The 18,167-nt window shown below is 44.1% G+C and overlaps 1 pseudogene; it reads left to right on the forward strand.

The window, feature by feature from the left end:
• Nucleotides 1-17,747: 17,747 nt before the first annotated feature.
• Nucleotides 17,748-17,943, forward strand: LOC131910208 (small nucleolar RNA U3; annotated as a pseudogene).
• Nucleotides 17,944-18,167: the final 224 nt, after the last annotated feature.

Here is an 18,167-nt window from a genome sequence, read left to right on the forward strand (position 1 = left end):
CGTGGACTAATGTGATTATTCCCTTCCTGCTTTTCCATCAGCATTTAGCATGCAGTGTTGCAAAATGCACCGTACCGTCCCTGAGATGAAATGCAGAGGGTGTAATGAATCGCTCATCTGCTCTACTTCCTCTTTAGTTAGCTTGCCTGACAGGGATGATGCCCTGGGTGCTGGCAACGGTAAAAGCAGAGGTTGCCTTCATCTCAGTATCCATGGCAGCCACGATCATCAATCACAACTTTCTTCCCTGGCCACTTTTGATGAAATCTGGGGTCCTTATCATGGTGCTCACAAAGTCCTACACAAGCTGACTCTTGGACAACCCCTACCCTTACCACGTCGTCTATGTCCTCATCTCCTGCTTTCTCCCTTAGCTTTCTCCCTTCTCCTATGGTGGTCCTTTGCTCTTCCATACTGTTCCAGGTGTGCACTGCCAGGGCTGTTGCTCCATCGGTTTTGGTCTCTCTCTCAGCCTCAGGCCTCTTTCACTTCTAATTCACACCCCTGGCATGCTCATATGAATTCTAACCTGACACTCGACTTAAAAATCCTGTACTGCTCTTGCAGAGGACCAGAGTTGTGATCCCAACAACCATGTTGAGTGGCTCACAACTGCTTCTAATTCCAGCTTTAAGGATTCTAGTGCCCTCTTCTGGCCTCCACAAGTACCTGCACTCAAGCACATATACCCACATACACACAATTACAAATAAAATAAGCCTTAAGAAAATAAATGTTAAAGTAAATCTATGTCAATCATATGCTGATCTATGCCTTTCTGTTCCCATACCTTTACCATATTTCATTGATGCCTTCTAGCATATTACAAAATTTAGTTAAGGTTAAGAACTTTGGCTTATCATGGTTCTCCTTTCTATAATGTATGTTTTACAAGGGCAAAGATCTTTGTTTCACTTACTGGCCTTTTTTTTTTTTTTTTTGGTTTTTCGAGACAGGGTTTCTCTGTGTAGTTTTGGTTCTTTTCCTGTATCTCGCTCTGTAGACCAGGCTGGCCTCAAGCTCACAGAGATCAGCCTGGCTCTGCCTCCCAAGAGCTGGGATTAAAGGCATGCGCCACCACCACTTGGCCACTTACTGACCTTTCTTAAGATAATAGGGCAGTATCTGATACATAGCAGGCATTTAGTAAATATTTAAAAAGGACAGACAGAGAACAGTGCATAAAATTCTAGGCATGTGTGTGTAAACATGTGCATGTATTTACACAGATACACATATGTAGGTCTATGAGTAGTAAGTACACACACACACACACACACACACACACACAGACACACACACACACACACTAGCAATTCAGAGGACCAGCCTACCAAACTCAGCCTACCAAATAGCATAAATAAGTGTGAATATCAGGATCATGGGATTTGGGGTAAGTTGAATTTGTTTTACAAATATCAGTTTATGTTGCCTGATCTATGTACAGAATAGACAAATAGTTTTGTAATCTCTGAAAAATACTTACAAAAAAGTTGGCATGCTGGAATGTTTACTCCACCTTGATTTCATCAGACCGATTGAATTGGGCAGCAGAAATGGCTTTTTTTTCTTTTTGAGACAGTTAATTGCATTTTTGTGAGGCGACTCCATGAGGAAATCAGTTCAGTGAGGTCCGTGGGGCTCTGAGGTCTGAGAACTTCCAGGTATGGAGGACACACCACGTCTTTATGGCACCACTAATTCTGTACTGAGCACACTCTTGAATAGGAGCCCCTGAGAGCACCAGACCAAGTCAAATTGACTTGCATCTATCTGCCTTTTAGCTAAAATCACACATTTTAGCTTATTTGGAATTATTAAATTTTATTTTTGTGCTATTGTTTATATGTCTTCCACCTATTTTTTACTTTCTGGCTTAAAAATTCAGACAAGTACTTTATTAAAATGCAGAAATATGGCTGTAGAGATGGCTCAACAGTGAACAGTGATGTTGCAGAGAACCCTGGGTCAGTTCCCAGCACCCACACAGGGACCCACAACTGCTTCTTACCTCAGTTTAGAACCTGCATCATGTAGGGTGCACAAACTCATGTGGGCACACACACAGAAAGTAAAAAAATAAGTCCTTTAAAAGGAGACAGAAATGTAGAAAAATTAATAAAAATGAAACAAATGGAGTTTCTACCCAGTAGATAGAACCATGTTTAATATTTTGTAATTTCCTTTGTTATTTCTATGCATGTGTAGATCCAATTTTATTTAAAATAACACTTAATAATTTCTTTAAAAATCAAAATAATAAAATAATTTTTAGATTATTGAAAATTTTAAAATTCATGCTTTTATTCATTTCTTATATTTTGTTGGTGGGTTTTGCACAAAGCAGTCTTTGTTCCATACTGCAACACTTAGGTGTTTTTCAAAATGTCTTCTGGTATAAATGATGTTTCAATGAAAATCTATGAATACATATCTTCTGTTGTTAAAATCCTGGAAGGGGAGTCACTGAGTCGAGGGCGTATATCACTGTGACTATTTTCAAAAATAGTTCAATAAATCTGTGTTCTTTCTGCTTATTTTCACTATGCCTACTTGAGTGTTTCCTTGCTCTGAATAGATATTACCATCAAGAAAAATAGATCTCTTTTTTTCCCAAACAGATGAATCTTGAAATCCTACCTGTACGTATGAGAATGAATAATCCAGCTATGATCCCTCATGTAGCATGATGCGTTTCTGGTGGAGAAGGGCCAATACCTTTGTGCTGAGGAACTGCTTTCTATCAAGGAAGGGACATTGAGGGCAAATTGCAGCAACCTCTTTTCTTCATTAAGGAACTCATTAGACTTTGAGTTAACTCCCCACCTCTGTCCTCCTGGATGCCTGATGAAGTTTAGAGGCTACCTGTATTACTACGCAACACTGACCAGAGCAGTTAAGTCATGTATGGGTCTGGAAGCAGCCATGGGTGAACCATAGTTGTGTGATGTGATAGGAAGCAACATCTTAGGGTGCTGCTGTGTATGAGGATGCTGACCATGAGGCATGTTCCTTGAATGGAACCTGAACTCCCACTCAAGAGAAGTACATCTACTGCCCCCAGCTTTTCCTGTAGCCTGGAGAGAGCCGGGGGTGTCTGGGGGCTGTCTTATGAATCCCTACACTTAACTGATACCCCAAGGATGACCCCAGTAGAGTTACATTTTGACATTTATCAAGATCTTGTCTTCAGTATTAATCCATGGATCCTCTGCATTTCCAACAATATCTGAAGAACAGGCAGCACAAAGTTTAATTTCTCTCTTTGGAAAAATTGAGCCATGCACACAGAACTTTGAGAAGATACATTAAATCAAAGACACTGAGAAGCTAATCATACAGAAGGTGTAGCGCTCATCTCATAAAAGTTCCTCTCAGTGCTTTAGTCCATCAGGTGTCTTAATCTCTACTATGAAACGTTGCCTTGGGTACTTCAGATATCATTTGGATGTTTCCAATATTTGTGATCTCCTCTCACATCAAATGTCCCATAGTGGTAAATTAACATTTTGGAAGATGAATCAATAGATGAAATGCTGAGTGATATAGATGGATAATGGTGGGTGTGTAGATGGATAATGGTGAATGGATGCATGTATGAGGCTTGTGGATGGATAGATGGATGGCTGGGTGTGTAGATGGATGAGTGGATGAACAGATGGTAGGTAGATGTATACACATGGATAGATGTATGGATAGATTGATGGATAGATGGGTGTATGGATGGCTAGGTGCATCAATAGATGCATGGGTGGTTGGATAGATCTATGGAAGGCTAGGTGCATCAATAGTTGGATTCATGTATGCATGGATAGAATCGCGAATGGATAGGTGGGTGGTCAGCTGGCTGGCAGAATAGATGGATAGATTCAATGGCTGGATCTGTTTTATTGAGGAAATTCTCTGTACTAGGCCCTATGGGGAAAGTGGTGGGGGAAAAAAAACAAATTCCTCCTCTCTAAGAGATATATTCTAAGAGAAAAGGCTGACATTTAAATAAATAGGCATTTAATACAATGCCAGGTGTGATTACTGCTACAGTCTGAGCCGAGCAAAGTAGACAGGCTGGCAAAGATGAGAGGGGAAACCACTTTAAATAGACTAGGTGAAAAGGACTTTGCTGAGATCTGAATAAAATAAAGGAGGGAGCCTTGTGAACATTATAAAGAACAGGCTTTTTAAGAGCAAACAGAGCAAGGCTCTAGGGTAGGAAGGCAAGGAGGGTACATGGAAGTGCAGAGAGAGGGGAAGGTCAAGTCCAGCTGCTGGAAGGCCTTAAAGGTCAAATGAGGAGTTAATCACTCCTTCTAGGGTTAATAGGAAGCCACGGGAGGGTCCCAGAAGGGGAGCAAGGTACTGTGGGGTTAACAGGACCTCTTATTTTGTGGAGAGAAGCCTCCAGAGGAGGATGAGGGTGCAGAAATCAGTGAAGAGGTGACCCACCACCAAAGAGGAAGTGGTGATTGCTTGGAAATTTGTCTTCTCAGCCTGCATCTCTGTTCTGGATGCTCCCTTATGGAAAGCCACCCTTGACCACAGAATGTGGTTGTGTTTCCAGTGCTAACACTGGCTCTCTGTTGGTGTAACTATGTGATAAGCCCCATTCTGAGACGACAGTGGGTTTCCAGTGGGACAACAGTGAGTTTCCAGTGAGATGACAGTGAGTTTCCAGTGAGATGACAGTGGGTTTCCAGTGAGATGACGGTGGGTTTCCAGTGAGATGACAGTGGGTTTCCAGTGAGATGATGGTGGGTTTCCAGTGAGATGACAGTGGGCTTCCAGTGAGATGACGGTGGGCTTCCAGTGAGATGACAGTGGGTTCTCAGTGAGATGACAGTGGGTTTCCAGTGAGACGACAGTGGGTTTCCAGTGAGATGACAGTGGGTTTCCAGTGAGACGACAGTGGGCTTCCAGTGAGATGACAGTGGGTTTCCAGTGAGACGACAGTGGGTTTCCAGTGAGATGACAGTGGGTTTCCAGTGAGATGACAGTGGGTTTCCAGTGAGACGACAGTGGGTTTCCAGTGAGATGACAGTGGGTTTCCAGTGAGACGACAGTGGGTTTCCAGTGAGATGACAGTGGGTTTCCAGTGAGACGACAGTGGGTTTCCAGTGAGATGACAGTGGGTTTCCAGTGAGATGACAGTGAGTTTACAGAAGCTTCTCAGATGGAAAAGTTGGTGTGAATCTTAGTCCTGAATCTCAAGCAGACTAGGAATTACACTTCTAGTTCTCCTTCTGGTTAAATCCATCTCTTCTCTGGGCTCAATGTGGTTGAATTGGTAGGTCAACCTATCTCAGCTACCACCAGGGCCCCGCCTTCATCTGGCTGGTGCTGGGATCCTGGAGTTCCTGGCTGGAGCACTGAAGATTGGCTTCTTGTCATTGCTGACCTGTTTCATTTCTCATGGTCTCCTGAGACCCAGCACTTCATCTGATTCTTTGGAATATTTAGGCTACAGAAAATTTCAATGAGCCTGGAGATCCCCATTTCCAATTGTTACCCCCAAAGGGGTACAGTTTTAAGTCAAAAGAGTTTAACCTTTCATTAGTTCTTGTAATTTGCTTCAATGAATGACATAACTCTAAAAAGTTAATCTCTGACTCTAAAAGTCAAAATGGAAGTTGATTCTACTTCAACCATTAGTGTTCTGTTTTTATCCTTCTTGATAGATGGCGGGTAGATAAGTGAATGTGCTTCTCTTCCTAGCAAAGTTATCCAGAGCAGAGCTGGGGTGCATAGTAGTGTGCAAGGTAAGGTGCTGGGGAATAATTCTTTTGTACACTGTGAAGATGTGCTGCTCTCATTGGTTTAATAAAGAGCTAATTGCCCAATAACTAGGCAGGAAGAAGTGAGATGGGAGATCCAGACTGAGAGAATGCTGGGGAGAAGGTGGGCAGAGTCACCAGGAAATGAGGAGAGAAGGAAGATGAATATACCACATTAAATAAAGGTACTGTGTTAAAGAAAGTTATTGAGCCACGTGGTAGAATGTAGACAAGAAATATGGGTTAATTCAAGTTGTAAGAGCTACTTAGTAATAAGCCTAAGCTGTGGGCCGAGCATTTATAATTGATAATAAGTCTCTATGTTATTTGTTGGGGAACTGGTGGTCCTGACAAAAAAGCTCCGCCTACTGAATTGCCGTGTGGCCACCCTTGTTTCACATGTGGTGATCCCTGTTTCACATGTGGTTGTGTATTACGTTATGTACGAGAATCACATGAAAATGGGATATTGTGTTCCTTTGCTGTCCCAGTGATTCTACGAGGAGGTGGGCAGAGCACTTGGTACTAAATAACTGGCAAAAATCCAAGTCAATAGCAGTGAGAAGATCAGATCGGGTGTTCCTGGAGGCTACATCCAAGGAAGACTAGAGTTGTTGAAAAACAAAGGGCTTCTAAGAGTCTCAGTCTCCCAGGAGCCAGCTATATATTAGAGACTCAAAAAGGTCAGCAAGTAATTTTAAATCTGAGCTCCTTCCATTATCTATAGTCCTCTGGCTGCCCACAGCTGACCTTCTGGGTCAGGGTTAGATTTTAAAGCTCTTGTTTCAACAAATTGCAGTAAAGACAGTGCCCACCAGGTGGCGATGTTTTCATTTGGAAAACTGGAGAGGGACTCAACTTTGTTAAAGGATGTTGGCTGGATTCTCCGATCTCTGCCTAAGCTTGGCTTGATAGCTAATAAAGGGAAAAGGGCTTACACAGTTTTCTTTTGAAAATTTATCTTATGATACCATCTACAGTTCCTGCCATGCCAAGCCCGTCAATATTTATTTCTGCTGCAGTTGCAATGCAAACTGTGCACATGGAGGGATATCTGTATTATTGGAGGCATCCTCTCTAGTCAGAGCCGCGGAGAAGGAGCCCAATAGAAGCACATGTTATTGGAGGGCCAGGAACTACATCAAGACCGAGGGAAAGAAAATAATAAGCTGTACCTTGCTTCTCCCAGCTCCCCAGGATACATGGATTTGGTGCTGCTGCTGCTGCAAACTTGTTTATAAGAAATACAGCATGGAGCCATTTTCAAAAGATTAATTTTTTCAGACTGTCCATCTGGAGGTGCTTAGTTAGACCAAGAAGAGAATGGCTTCACCAGAAGAATTTCAGTCAGGGATGGACACCAGGCTGAGATGGGCCTGATAAAGGTGAGGGAAAAGCAGAGTAGCCCAGAGCAGGGTTTATTTGATTTATTCTTGTTTTCTGTGTATTTTCTCTGGTGTGTGTGTGTGTGTGTGTGTGTGTGTGTGTGTGTGTGTGTGTGTGTTCATGTGAGTACACATGTGGACATACACTTATGGAGGTCAGAGGTAAACCTATGCTATTGTTCTTTAGGCTCTGGCCACCTCAGTTTTTGAGACAGGGTCTCTCACTCACCACTGAACCTAGGCTGGTTGCCAGTGAGCCCCCGCCAGAGATCCTCTTGTCTCTGCTTTCCCAGTGTAGGATTTCAGGGGCAAATCACATGCTCAGCTTTTCTCCCTGAGTTCAGGGGATCAAATTCGGGACCTTGGGCACTCAGAGCAGGCACTTTAGGGACCAAGCTACCTCATCTCACCGGCTCGAGAAGCAGGCTTTACAATAGTCCATTTTTTGAGCTGCACATATGGTGCTCCTGTACCGATTTCCTCAACTCTGAAATGACAATGGGGGACGCATTCAGTTCATTAGAAGAACGTTGTCAGCCCAAGCTGCATTGTCACAGTGGTTCATGCTTTTAAAAATGGTTATTTCCTTTTCCCTTTCTCCCCTTTCTCCTCTGCCGGCTCAGGCACTGCTCTGGCCCCGTCTGGAAGGAAGGCAACTTAATGAGCCGGTGCCCTCCTCCTCGCTCAGCCCCTCACAGCACTGTCCTTGCCTGTGCCAGTTTCTCGTCGCCTCATTCTGACCTCTTCCTGTACATAGGAATCAGTGGGGGTGTGGTGAGTCAGGGAGGGGACGCCCCAGGGGAGCCCCAGGAAGGGCCAGAGGAGGTGAGAGGTAGATGGCGCTTTTCAAGATAAAGGCAGCCTGAACAGTCAACCAGCTCTTCCCTGTCTACTCAAGACAGGTTAAATCCTTAACTTTAAGTAATAAGGGTGACAGAGCCAGTGTAGACCCAGTGTGTGAGACTGTGCTGGGAGAGCGCTGTGTTGTGGTTAGAGCAGACAGGGTGCTCAACACGTGTTCGCCTGTCTCTATGGCTTATAATTGTTAATGATGGGGTCTCAATGCTGGGAGATGACTCTGTCAGTAAAGTGCTTCCTGTACACACATGAGGACCTGAGTTCAATTCCAGGAGTCCATGTCAAGGCTGGGTACTGTGGCCTGTGTCAGTGCTGGGAAAGCCCAGGCAAGAGAGGTCAATGGCTAGTCAGTCTCGATCAATTGATGAGCTCCAGATTCAAGGGAGACCTTTTATTGTTTTCAAAAAATAAAGTTGAGAGCAATTGAGGAATGACAGACCTCTTCTCTCTGCACATGTACACTACACATGCCCATATACCTCCACACACATATACACAAACATATGAGAACACACACATGACAGGATCTCATATATTCTGGCTGACCTTGAATTTCTGACCCTCCTGCTTCTACCTCTCCTGTACTTGGGTTGCAGGACTGTACCACAACCCCCTTGGGGCCACCAAGTGGCTCCACCAAGTGAGCCACATGCTTCTGTCCCTGTTGTAGTCAGGAGGGGGTGTTGGGATGACATGATGTCATAACCTGCTTGGGCCACTCACCTGATGTATCATCTTGCTCTGAGATCAGACAGGGCATGTCTCTGTCTTCCTTCTATCCCGAATTCCATCTTTTCCTCCCTACTTTTCCATTATGTGGAGATCAGGAAGATTATATAGAGCTTCACACACCTAGTCAGGCTTCTGGAGGGTTTGATCAGAGATATGATTGAATGTAACTTTCATATTTGAAAAAGCTCATTTGTAACCAGGCATGGTGGGACAGGACTGTATTCTGAGCACTTGGGAGGCAGAGGCAGGAGGGTAGGGAGGGTTTCAGGCCAGCCAAGGATACATAGTAAGACTTTATCTAAAAACTACAAACAAACAAAATCCCTCAAATCTCTAGAATTTCATATTTTAATAGGGGGCATAGTATATTTGTTTGTATGCATGTAAAAAAGTTATGTGTCGTATAAACATACATGTATATGTACATATTCATGCACATACAGAAAGTTGCATAGTAGTGCCATCCATATGATTTGAGAATAACCGGGGTTTGTGTCTGTAGTCCCTTCTCTTACTAAAGTTGTACTGCGTACCAGCCCCATTCCTAGATTCGTTTCTCCTCGAAGTAGGAAATTCACCAGAGAGAGAAAATGGGAGCCCAGTGCCCTTTGGGGTTCTAGTCCACTCCATCCCCTCTGTGGGCTGTTTTGGCAGAACATGTGACCTTCGTCTTCCATTTCCTGTGTAGCAGGAGCACCTGGGAGATGTTTGAGATGGTAAGAAGACGGTGGGGGCTGGAGCATGAAGCCAACAAGGACGGAGCTTACTAGATGGTCAGATGCATGCTCTGCTCTGTCGGAATCCTCCAGAAAGAGGCAGTCCCAGTGCACATGCCATGTGACTCTGCACAGATATCCAAGGTCTCACAAGGCAGCCTCCTGGGGTTAATGAAATATTGTGCATGTGTTTAGAAGGGTGTGAAGAATACAAGAGCTGTGCCACAATGATAAAGCAGGGCATTTTAGGTGGAGTGTGTGTGTGTGTGTGTGTGTTTGTGTGTGCGTCCAGGTATGTGTATGTACATGCTTTCTAATTAGACATTTCTTTACAAATAGCTCTTAATTGAAAATAGATTACTAAAGTTAATTATAACTAAAGTGATTTTTTAAATTTAATTTTATTTTATGTGCACTAGTGTGAAGGTGTCAGATCCCTTGGAACTTGAGTTACAGACAGTTATGAGCTACCATGTGGGTGCTGGGAAATGAACCTGGGTTCTCTGGAAGAACATCTAGTGTTCTTAACTGCTAAGGCATCTCTCCAGCCCAAGCGATTTTTTTTTTTTTTAAGTAAACCTGGGACATCTTTCTGACTGAGGAGCTGAGCAGACATCATTGGCCAAAAGCACTGGAAATCTGTCCGGTGTGTTTGTGATCTGTGTGGGCCGCACACTGAAGGTGACTGTAGCTTATGAGTGACAGTGGCTTTGTCTCAATTGGTTTTTTACAGGTGTCAGTCAAATTCCAGGACTTTTTTCTTTGAAATCTCTCAATTAGGCGTGAAGCCATAGGTTCTCCACCAAGATTCATCTGGATTCACTCATTCTGTAAATCCAGTTTGCACAGTGAGGTGCCTTTCTGGTTTCCTTTATGATGATTTGAATCAGCCCTGTACAGGGCATCCACCAAGCAGGGCCTCTGTTGGGGTGCTGTGTGAGGAACAGAGAAAGGAGAGGTTCTCTGAACAGCGACTTCAATGACGAAGACCAATCCCTCGTACTGTACTCTCATTCAATTGCCTGCTCCAATCTTCTTTCCACATTGCAGCCAGGAGTGGCATTCCCCAAATGCTTAAACAGTCTAAGGTCCCTGTGGCTGTCACCTCAGGCCTTCCTAGGTGCAGCCTGTGTTCAGCCTCACGGGCATCCTTCCTTCTCACGGTTTCCACTAGACCACAGGTTTATTGCTTCTGAGCCCAGGGTGCCCTGCCCCCACCCTGTGGCTCCTCCCCTCACTGACGGCATCCTGGCAGCCAAGTAACTAACTGAGCTGAAGCAGTCCTTGCTCAGAGGTGGGCTTCCTCACCAAAGAGCAACATGTGTGTGGTTTCTTGTTTTATGCTTTTAAAGAATTGGAGACTTTCCGTTCACAGAAGCTGCTGCAACAATACGGTAAATAACAGGGCAATTTGTTACAAAGGTCTGTTTTCTCCGCAGTGTTTCACTGAAGTGTGATCCACACACACTGTCAAACTCAGTCTTGGTGGTGAATCTATAGACCTGTGCAGTTATTGCCAGAATCCACACTTAGATCATTTCCTTTATACTCCAGATCCCTTAAGCCCATTTGTGATCCCTCCTGTCGCCACCTCCGGCTAGACAAGCACTGCTTGGCTGTCTTCCTCTCTGGATTTGCCTAGTGGGACATCTCGCTTTGACTGAATCACTCCATAGATGGCCTTTTGTCCCTCTCCTTTTGCATTTGGCAGGCTGCTATTTGTCTGTGCATACATATTTGTGTTGTGTGCATGTGTGTAGGTGTATGTGTGTATGTGCATTGCATGAGTGCGCATGTGTGGTATGTATGAGTGTGTGTGTTTGTATGTGTGTGTGCACATCATATTTGTGCATTGTACATTTGTGGAGGCCAGAGGCCAATGCCAGGTATCTTCCTCCACTAGTCTCTATGGAACAAAGTCTCTCACTGAATCCGTAGCTTCTGGATTCAGTCAGGGTGGCTAGCCAGTAAGATCCGGAGCTCCTCCTGCCTCTCTCCCCACACTAGGACTACACACATGTGCTGCTGCTGCTAGCTTTTTGGTGGGTTTTGGTGAGTCAGACTCAGGTCTGTGAGTCTGTGACCTGACTTGCATGGCAATCTCTTGAGCCTCTGGCACATTATTTTTGAAGGGCTTCTGTATTGTGGCATGGGTTGGTGGATTGACCTCTACAGACATTAAAGACAGGACCTGGAATATTTCTTCAAGACAGACTGAAGCATGCCTACTGTGTGCCACAGGCTGATGACTCATCTTTGAATAAGCAAAACCTTTCTTTGCCATGACTCACACATATTTTTCGAGGAAAGAGTACCAAAGCAAGTTAATGGACAAACATAAAAGCAAATGCAAGTGTGGCCAGTGCTGGAAGTATAAGAAACCAGGAAGAAAGCACAGAGCAGCAGTGTAGACTTTGCTTGCCCTGGGAGTGCTTGTACCTTAAGGTGCTGCTGGGAGACTTCCTAGGGATACAGAAAGAAATGTCTGCTTTGGCTAAAGGCACCGTTTTTGTTGCTGTGACAAATACCTTGACGATAAACAACGTAGGGGATAAAGGGTTTATTTGGTGTGCAGTTCCAGGCCATGGTCCGTTATTCTGGGGAAGTCAAGGCAGTGAATTCAAGTGTGACTACAGTCAAAAGAAGAAAGAATAAATTCATGCTGGCCTACTTCCTTCTTTGCTTGTTTGTACTCAGCTAACTCTTTCCTTGCTTGTATAGTTCAGGTCCCCCTGCCTTGGGAATCATGTTGCCCACAGTGGGCTGGGACTTCTCACAACAATTAACAATCAAGACAGCCCTCCTCAGACATGCCCACAAGCTAATCTGGCCTAGATAATTCCTCATTAAGATGCTTATTTCGGGTCACTCTAGGTTATATCAAGTTGAAACTAACCAGCATAGGTGTCTAAACTAGTGAGTGGTTCCTCTGGGCAACTTACCAACTGTCACAGCCAGAATCTTAACCCCGGCCGGCATGGACAACTCATGAAAATCTGCTTAATTGAAACATAACCTAGACCGGAATCTCACCTGAGTCACCCGTTTGTATCTAATATAATCTCAGAGAGGGAAGGGATTCAGGAGAGACTTGTGAAGAATTTGTGAACCTTGTGAGTTCTATGAGCTTTCTTCATAGAGAAGGTTAACAGACCTGGTCTCATGAGGGCCTCATTTGTGGCTGACCCAGTGGGCATAACTTCATAATACTTAACAAATACTCATTTAAATAGACAATAATTACATGGATGCTGATATGAGGCTTCAAATAGTACCAACGGGCACCTAACGTGTTTGTGTCTGGGTAGTGAGCATTAATATCCTTGGTGGCACTTGGTGCTGAGAGCCTGGTGAGAAGAAATCCATCCAGGGCTTGCATAGAGTATGCCTGCTCATCCCAAGGCTGAAAGGAGGCACTCAGCAAATCAAACAATTAAGGAGTAAATTTTAGGTTTGCAAACGGAGAAGTCACATGGTAGTAATTTGCAGATCAAGTCCCTAATGTCTTGCTCTGGGTCTTTGGCAAACCACTTCACTAGCAATAATAATAATCATGATAGATATAGTATATGAGACAACTTCTTTATATCCCTAGTATTTTGCATGAATTATCCATTTCCTCCTTCTACCCTCTCCAGGGTGTGGAGGTTATATATATGAATATGTATATACACATATATGTTGTTATTAAAGAATAACATGACAATGATTATAAAAGTTTATTGTTATTAAATCATAATTACATACTATTCACTGATCTAAGAACCCCATGAATATTCACCACTTCATTTCCACAGCAACCTGAGAAGGTCAGTGGTGTAACAGCACCTAGATCAGACGATCCTCGAAGGCCAGAACTCTTTGCTGTTGTCTTCATTCTGACTCTGAGGCCAGTACAGTGTTTAATGGCTGTTCATTTGGTCTAAATCAATAACTTCCTGTTTGGCAGATGAGGAAACTGAGCCATACTCTGATCTCTCCCAAGCTGCTCAAGATCGTGCAGGTGTTCAGCCAAGGTGTGAACCTGGAGAGTCTGGATTCAGCCACTTCATCCTTTTACTTGTTTGGTTTCTGGAGTTCTTGTTTCCCTCTTTTCTCTTACTAAACCCTCTGATGATCTTATAGACTTTTCCTGGTTCTGTATCAAAATTCCCTCACAGCCCAGTGTCATGAATTACACACCCACATTTGGGGGATGAGATGGAGGTGATAAATTGCAAGTTGACGGGCTTACATATATAGGCCAAGAAAAAACATTTGAAAGGAAACATCTAGAATGTCTCTGTGTGTCCTTTCTAGCATGCAAGTATGGAATGACTAGGAAGAAACAGCGTTCCCACTTCCACAGCCCACATACTGGATGGACGTGCAAGTTGGCTAACTGCATTATGGTTTGACTGTTCAGTGTCCCTCACAGGCTCGTGTCTGAATGCTCAGTTAGCTGGTGGTGCTATTTGGCTAGGTATGGAACCTTTAGGGGTAGAAGGCGTGGCTGACAGAGGTGGGTTATTGAGCCTGACCTTGAGGACACTAATCATGGACCATCAGAGCATTTATTGATTTTGCAGGTGGACTGGGGGCAGGTGGGGATGAGAACAGGAGAGATCTGGTTGGAGGGGCAAGGAAGAGTATGACTGGAATTGGGGGAGGTTTGGGGGGTGATGTGGAAACTTAGGGCAGTGGAAACTCCTGGAACCTGTGAGGGTGACCCTAGTGAGGACTCCTAGTGATGGAGGATATGGAGCCTGAACCTTCCATTTTCTGTAATGAGACATGACTTCCAGTGAGATACCGGGACACCAGCTCAACCAAAAAAACCTTCAACCTACAAGATGAGCTCAGAGCTTGTGGGAGTGGCCAACCAAGAACTGGCCCATACCTGACACTGCCCTGATGGCCAGGAACAGGAAGCTGGATGATCCAGAGATCTAGGGAAACAAACATGACTGTCAAAGAAAATAAAATCAATGAAATGATTCTTAATAATATTCTGCTATATTCATAGCTTGTTATCAGAGAGGCTTCCTCCAGCAGCTGATGGGAGCAGACACAGAGACCCACAGTCAAACATTAGGAGAAGCTCAAAGAACCCCATGGAAGAGAGGGGAGGAAGGATTGTAGGAGCCAGAGGGGTCCAGGACACCAGGAGAACACAAGCCACAGAATCAACTAAGCAGGGCTCACGGGGGCTCACAGAGACTGAAGTGGCAATCAGGGACCCTGTATGGGTCTGCAATAGTTCCTCTGCATATATGTTGTGGTTGTTTAGCTTGGGGTTTTGTGGGACTCCTAGCAGCAGGAGTGGGTGTGTCTCTGACTCTTTGCCTGCCCTTGAGACCCTTGTCCTTCTACTGGGTTGCCTCGTCTAGCCTTGATATAAAGGTTTGTGCCTAGTCTCATTGCATCTTGTTATGCCATGCTCAGTTGATAGCACTGGGAGGCCTGCTCTTTCCTCAAGGGAAACAGAGGAGTAATGGATCTGGGGGAGAGTGGAGGTTTCAGGGGGACTGGGAGATATGGAGGGAGGAGAGGCTGTGGTCAGGATGTCTTGTACAACAGAATTTTAAAAATTAATAAAAAATTAATTAATGAGACAGGAGAGATGGCTCAGTAGTTAAGAGTCCTTGCCACTCTTACAGAGGAATGGGATTTGGTTCCCACCACCCATGTCACATGGCTCACACTGACTGTAACTCAAGCTCCAGGGAATCTGAGACCATTTTCTGGCCTCCATGAGACATACATTCAGAACAAACGTCTATGCACTTAAATTAAAAATATGAAAAAAGTATTTCATCATTATGGACATTCTTCTTGCTCAGCATTAAGATACAGTAATCCATAATATGAACAAACGACCATGTTGATATCCCCTTAGGTTATTTAAAGTTATTTTTATTATAAACTGTGTTGCCACAGATTTCCTGATTACATATCAGTATATAGAATATGTGTATGTTTCTGCTTCATTTTAGTACTCCAGAGCTCCCAGATAGGTTTGTGTTATTTTTCTTTTGTTATATAACCAGTGACTATGGATGTAGCCACTGAGACAAACGTAAGTAGATGATTTCACCATTCTTATGGGAGCGAGAACAGCTTTGCTGCGTGCCTTGCTCAGGGACTCACAAATCTGCAATCAAGGTACCCCACGGGCTGTTCTCTTTTCATAAGGCTTTCTGGGGACACATCCACTCTCAGCTCACTCATGTGAATGCGGAATCTGCTTTTGTTTAGCTGTGAGCCCAGGGAACCCATTTTCTTGTTAGCTTTTGGGCCCAGGGTTGCTCTCAGTTTACAGATGCTGCCACCGTTCTCTATGGCAACATTTGCAGCCCCTCCCTCCAGAAAATCCTCGGTCAGGTCCCTCACTTCTTCAATATGAACAGGAAGAGCCCAGTGCAATGGTGTGGATGGGTAAAGCCGACACTGGGGAGGCTGAGGCAAGAGGTTGGCAGGTTCCAGGCCTGGGTACCTAAGGAGACTGTCTCAAAACTGTGGGGCCCACAGAGACTCCCTAGTAAGGCCTTACTAGAGGTCAGAAAGTCTAAGCTTGCTTTGCCCAGCAAGGCTGCATAATAACAAAGTGAATCTTCTGAGCATTATCTAGGCATCCATCACTTTTGTCATAGTCTGATGATTAGAAGGGAGTGACCCATCTGCCTGTACTCAGGAGGAAGAAATTATGAGTCTGACTCATGAGGGACCACTTTCGGGATGTCTACAAGAGTTTCTAGAGTAAATCAAAGGTCACCCTAGATCTTACTAGAAGTTCGAAGGCTATGGAATTCAGGGACTGTCAATCCTGCTTCCCACCAGCAGTGAGTGAGATTCCTGCTCCCTCAGCTCACCTCGCCCTGCATGCCAATGTATCTGCCTTACTAATTTAGACATGTGTGGCTTATTTATGAGATTTGAGGTTGTCGATACAGAACAATCACATGTTCACTTACAAGCCATGAGTAACAGGATTTGGCATGGACTAGAGCTGGAGAAGTCTAAAGCCAGATGTGGTTTGATTTACAATGTGATTGTAGGGATTTCTCAATATCACCAAGCCTCAGTTTCCTTTTCTGTAACACAAGGTAAAAATGACAACAATCTTATTGAGTACTTGCAACTACTTAGTGCAAAAAATGCATGGACATTACCTAGCCTAGTGCCTGGTGAATAGCTGTTGACATACTGAGCGCTTTGTATGATTATTCGCTCAGCAGCATCAGCAGTACCAGGTTCATCATCATCACCACTTTATCATCATCAGCAGCAGTATCTTCAGTACCACTAGAAGTTAATATATAATGTAGTTCTCACTAGCAGGATGCTTCACGGTTTTGATTCTTTTGGACTTAAGGGAGCCATAATGGGACTGGGGCATGGAGGTACAGCTCAATGTAACTATTTTTAGAGATACTCATACCCATGAGATCATCACCTCCCTGCTGTGGATATCACTATATGTAAACTCTGATTGGCCAATAGCCAGACAGGAAGTATAGGCGGGACTAACAGAGAAGAGAATTGAGGGAACAGGAAGGGAGGAGAGAGACTGCCTGGAGCTGCCGCCAGGACAAGGAAGATGTAAAGTACCAGTAAGCCATGAGCCATGTGGCAAAGTAAAGATTAATAGAAATGGGCTAAATATAAGAGTAAGAGCTAGACAATGACAGGCCTGAGCTAATGGCCAAGCAGTTTAAATAATGTAAGAGTTTGTGTGTTTATTTTATAAGTGGGCTCTGGGACTGGTGGGACTTGGTGGCGGGAGCTGGAGAAAAATTCTCCAGCTACACCTCCCTAAGTTTCCTCTGGTCTTTATTATTGTTGTTCTTTTTCTCTTCCTCCCTTCCTCCCTCCCTTCCTTCCTTCTTTTCTTACTCCCTCCCTTCTTTCCTTCCTCTACCCCTCCCTCCCTCTTTCTCTTCGTCCATCTGTCCATCTGTCCCTCTCCCTCCCTCTCCCTTTCTTTCCTTCCTTCTTTCCTCCCTCCCTCCCTGTCCTCATCCTTTCCTTCCTTCCTTTTGTGATTTGGAACGAATGAATACTTAACATGCAATCTACTTAGAAAATGTAAAGGCTGCTCCAGAATACTGTTAAGCACAGCCATTAAGCCTGTAGGACAGATCCCCAGAATTTACTGGTCTTAAGTGATATTTTTTTAAAGCTGGATTTGGAAATACTTTTTTATTCATTAATATTGGAAGGTCCTTCTCTTGCTCAGAAGGTCTTAACTTTTTTTTTAAACACACATTAAACACTGCTTTTCTAGTTCCTATTAAGTTCAGTTTTCCAGATTGTAGCTCAAGGGATCACTTCTGTAGCTGCTGAAAGCTGAGGAAGCTCCTCTTGCCATGTAGAGTACCAGAACCATGAGGAGACCACCTGAGTGGGAACTTGGCTCTTGGTGCTTTATGGCAACTGCTTTTTGCCATTATTGATTGTGCTCTCCTGTTGAGAGAGTTAAAGAAAGGATATAGTCTGAGTGGCTTTCCATGTAGTAAAGTTTACAAAATTATAAAGAAACCTCTCGTCTTTATCCTTTGTCATAACAGTCCTTCAGAGTAATGTTTTGAGGAATTAAGAGCTTATTCTGAGGACCACTCCCTTCCTACTGGAACCTCTCCAGGGACTCTCTGCTCCATCTTTCCAGGAACTTTTCCCTCCATCCTTTATTTTCCAAGTTATGCAGGCACACGTGCAATGCAAATTTC

The sequence above is a fragment of the Peromyscus eremicus genome, chromosome 4 (assembly GCF_949786415.1).
Source record: "Peromyscus eremicus chromosome 4, PerEre_H2_v1, whole genome shotgun sequence".
Lineage (NCBI taxonomy): Eukaryota > Metazoa > Chordata > Mammalia > Rodentia > Cricetidae > Peromyscus > Peromyscus eremicus.